We start from the raw sequence: 5,102 nt of genomic DNA on the forward strand, positions 1-5,102 counted from the left end.
CTTATTGAGAATCAGAACATTTCAATGTCTTTAATCAGATGTGCATGTAAAAGTCTTCTTAAGCTGCAAAAGAAAGTACAGACTTAAATATAAATTAAAGTATAAAATTCATTCATTGGGGTTCTCATTAAGTTTGAACAAGCTATATGGTGCATAATCATAAGGTTAATTATTGATGTTAATTATTGATGTGATCAGCTGTACAGTAAAGGTGTATTCCTTTACTGTACAGCTGAGTGCATATCCTGATTATGATTTAGAGCCTGTGACTTTAATGGCTGCTAGGATATAAAGTTATATGTACCACATCTCATCCAGTTTCAGAAAATGCAGGAATGTCGCAAACTAGTCTTGGAAAGGCTACATCCTTGCAGAGATTTGTTTTCCCTCTTCAAACACACCAAATGCATACCAGTCAAGCCTTGGTGTTTCTGTTCAGTTGAATCAGGTTTGTTAAATGGCATACAATGTTAAAATCTCCAGTGCTGAAGGCTTCCTGTGTGTAGTGAGATGTCAGTGGCACTGCTGCACACTGATCCTCTTTTCTAATGAAGGAGCACCATCTAGTGGCCTAATACTACTAAAAAAACACAAAACAGATTTGGATTTGACTAAACTTTGTTTCAAGTTTGTCTATTATTTAGTGTTGGAAGATAGCAGGAAGAGTTCCCAAGTGTGGCAATATTATGAAGTAATCCTCTAAATAAGGTAAATATGATTAATTAATATAATTATTTAAAAGTTCACTGTCATTGACATGCATGTAATAAAAAAATAAGATTGTCACTGCAAAGGGTACAATCCACATTCAAATGATTATTAACATTGCAATTTGATTGTTGTAAGGGGTTCACCATTTGCTTTGCCCACAGCAGCTGAGGTATTATAATAATAATGTACTGTATCTTTCCTCCTGATATGGTAATAATAAGATTTTGGATTTCATACCTTTGAGGCAAGGGTGGGGGATTTGCAACAAAGGAGTAGTCCGAAACCCATAGTGATGTGCGAATGGATGGTTGGAAAATTGGATGGCAAATTGAGGTTGGAAGACATAAGAATGAGGCAAGTGAAAAAGGGTATACATGAGGCACCTTCTATATGCAACCATAGTGAAGGATGGTACCAGTGTAAGATAGAGAATGTATTTGCTGACCAGTTATACCCAAATATGAGGTTGGGCAGAGCGAGGCCCCGATTATGCTTTGGTTTTTGCAAAATTTCTTTTTGTATTCTTGGAAGTTTTTGGTTCCATACAAACTGGGACATACGGCTATCAAGACTATAGAAAAAGGATTTGGGGCTAAAGACAGAGATACACTTAAAAAGACAAGAATTTTGATACAGCCAGGGAAAGAATGGCCATTTAGAGAGGGTATGTTCCACATGCTAATGTGTTATTTGGCATGAATTCATTTTTATGTGAATTTTGCTTATAGCCAGAGACTTGACCATATTCCTGAAGTGGAGCCGCAAGAGAACAGACTTACCGTGCTCAGAAATATACAGCAAGAGATCATCCGCATATAATGACAGTCTATGCTCCTATCCTCCCCTAGAGATGCCTGCAGTTTCAATTTCAATGTTTGACCAGAGCACAATCACTAGGGGGAAATAATTAGAATAACTGTTGTTGGTATACGCACGGGTTAGAGGTGTGGCATAAAGCAGTCTGATCCATGATATTAAATGGTGACCAAATCCAAATCTCTTCAATGTGTAAAACAGCTAACTCCACTCCACTCTGTCAAAAGCTTTTCAGCATCCATTGAAATGACCAACTCAAGAATTGTAGAGGCAACAGGGGTGTATAATATACACTATATGGCCAAAAGCATGTGGACACCTGACCAATCACACCCATATGTGCATCTCATTCCAGATTTATTTCCACATTTGCTGTTATAATAACCTCCACTCTTCTGGGAAGGATTTCCACTTTATAAACAGAGTGGCATTCCCTAATAAATCAAGTTTGATCATTAGAAATGATGGATGAGGGGAAAAGTTCTAAATGTAGTGCTAACACTTTTTGCCTAAGAACTTGATATCAGCACAAAGGAAAGAACAAAGAAATTCTTCCAAAATTCTGCCAGGACACGTTTGGGACTTGGACACTTTCCATTTTGCATCAGTTTCAGTGTACTCTTAATTTCGTCCATCATGAACAGATGTGACTGATCTGACCTACTCTAATGTATATAAGGAGGTATAAAAAATTCCAGAACTGGTCATTATTGAATGTGGGTTGACAGCAATACCATCTAAAGTGCTAATTTGTACAGTATAACTCTCTGATGGAGTCGGACCTAGCTGAGATGCCAGTAGTTTACTTGGCTTATCACCAAACTCATAATAATTGTGCCATGTTTTCTGTAGAGCTTCAACTGCCTCTGTAGAAGCCAATATATTGTATTCAAACTTGGTGGCGTTTGAGACTCGAGTTTGAGACTCAAGTTTAGAGAGGGTATTTAAAAGATTAGCTCTTTTCTCAGCAGCAATCCTTCTCTTGTACGTGGAAGAAGATACGATTTCTCCCCATAGGTAGGCCTTACACGCTTCCCACACAGCAGCCGCTGAAACTTCTGAGTTGGTATTAGTGGAGCTGAATAAATCAGTACGGCAGTTAATAGTTTAAACAAATTCAGTGTCTAAGAACAACAACAAATTAAATGAGATGTGACATGTGAGCTACCGTGGTTACATGGTCAGAAATTACAGTTGGGGGAAAAAAAGAACTGACAGAGGAAGTAGTTTGTTATCTTTAAAAAAATCAATTTGTGAAAACGTATGATAAGCAGAGGAGAAGAAGGAATATTGCCTAACACCAGTGTTAAAAAATATATCAGACACAGCAAACGCTCCATGAAAGACTGAATGACTTTTGACGATTTAGATAAAGCAAATGGTCTGTTAGATGAGCAATCTAAAAGAAGATCTGGGCAGCAGTTAAAATCACCCAATATGAGCTGGTATCATTTTAAGTCAAGGAGTCAAAACAGAAGCGTTTTAAAGAAGCCCTCATTATCCCAGTTAGGGTCATACATATTGTTAAGGGGCATATTTGTGCCATAGATTTTACCGATCACAACAACAAACTGCCCATTTGGGTCAGAGATGACTTTGGAGTTGATTTATGAATAAGGATTGATACACCCCGATACAGTTGACCTACCCACCCCCTTTTAAATTTGAACTCCTGAAGAAAAGCAGTGGTGGGCTCTGTCCAGCTCTGGGGGTGAGGCAAGGACCTGATTGCTGAGGATATCAGCGAGGAGCTAGGAGAAGATGGATGAAGGGTGATTCCCCTCATCATCTCTGGTACACCCATGGGTTGAATGTTCTGCCCTCTAGATCGGCAAGTTTGACTTTATTGTCGTTTGACATTATGAAGCAAAGAAGCCTCTAGCTGCTCCAACGCATTGCCGTGGTGTTGGACTCATGCGATTTGATACACTGTTCTTGTTCACTCACTGTTGTTTGTATATTGTCCAGTTTAGACAAGAGTGAACCAAAGAAGGATTTGAAATCAGCTGCCATCGCAGCTCTTTGATCCTCAAGTAGCTGGCCACTTGCTGCCATTTTTATGCTTGGCGCAGGTGGTGGAGAACCTTCTTTGTCTTTGTCAGCCAGCCTTTAGACATTGCTTAATTTTCTCTATAAATCTTCATTGTTGTGATGTTAAATTTTTTACTCTAGTTATTTAAAAGGACTTTAGGAATTTGGCTTTAACTGTTTTAATTGTCTTGACTTTAATTTAATTGTTATACTGTAGATTAAGTTAACATGACATAAATGTTAACATAGGTATAAATTAACAAATCACATGAAATATTTTTCACTTCACACTCTCTAAGTGGAGCGTTTAGTATTGTCAAGGAGCCTACACATCCCAGTCAACACCTCTTCCATCTCTTCCTATGAGGTAAAAAGTTCAGGTCAATAGCTGCTTGCACGTCTAGGGTGAGGAATTCTTTCCTTCCCAAGGCAGTCACCTTCATGAACATTGCTCTACACAAAAGTACCTCACAGTGACAGCAAAGATCACAGATATTAACAACTTGATTTTGCAAGTACAGGGCACATCAATAACTTCAGTATGTGTATCAATATCTCTGATATGCATAAAACTAAAAATTTGTCCAAGAACTACAACACAATATGTGCAAAAACTAAGAATTTGTGCCATAACGACATTATGTGCAATAATGAAGGAACTTGTGCAATAACTATAATATGTGCAATAAATGGAAATTGTGCAATAAATTTAAAAATTTGCTTAACTGTTTGAGTGATGACTAATATTTGTGCAACATGGGTGGATGGGAAGGTATATGGGGAGGGTAGGATGAGAGCACATGTCTGTTGTTGCATGATTGTGTGTAAAATATGTTCAATGTCACTGTGTGGATAGGAGGGCATGTGGGGAAGGTATGATGTGAGTATTCAGTACTCAATCCCATGACAGTGTATTACAAATGCTAGTGTCATTTGAGCAAGGACTGACAGCTGTGTATTAATGCTGGATCTTTCTACGAAATATATAAAATATCAAATGATCTGAAACGCACTCTCCTGTGGAGAAGAGGAATAATGTGCTAAGTAAACAATTCTCAGATATCCATGACGTGTTGATTGCAATTCTTTTTAGGAAAGCTATGGTAATGAAGACGGGTTCTGCAATGCCGGACCACTTCCAGCGATCCGTTTGCTCTTGTTTAGCTGGTGATAGAGTAAAGATACAAATTATAAAATGTGAGTAAAAATAAAATAAATGCCTTATTACCTAACCCAGCAAGAAGAAAAGCTGAAATTCCATCCCCATGAATCTTTTCTTCTCTTATAGTGTAATATAGGACTCTCTCAATCAACTAACCCTTTGTAGCCTTCTGTACAGTACAAAAGCTATACCAGGGCCAATCAGAAGGCTTTACAATGGGTCATCAAAACAGCACAAAACATCAGGGGAACTGAACATGTTTAGACAGCACTACCTGAAGAGGACAGCGAGGATCTTTAGGGACCTCACAAACCCCAGCAACATTCTTTTCATCCACCATCTGGCAGGCATTATAGAGCCACTCAGGCTCAAAAAACAGCTT

The sequence above is a fragment of the Pangasianodon hypophthalmus genome, chromosome 18 (genome assembly GCF_027358585.1).
Source record: "Pangasianodon hypophthalmus isolate fPanHyp1 chromosome 18, fPanHyp1.pri, whole genome shotgun sequence".
In the NCBI taxonomy this organism is placed as follows: domain Eukaryota; kingdom Metazoa; phylum Chordata; class Actinopteri; order Siluriformes; family Pangasiidae; genus Pangasianodon; species Pangasianodon hypophthalmus.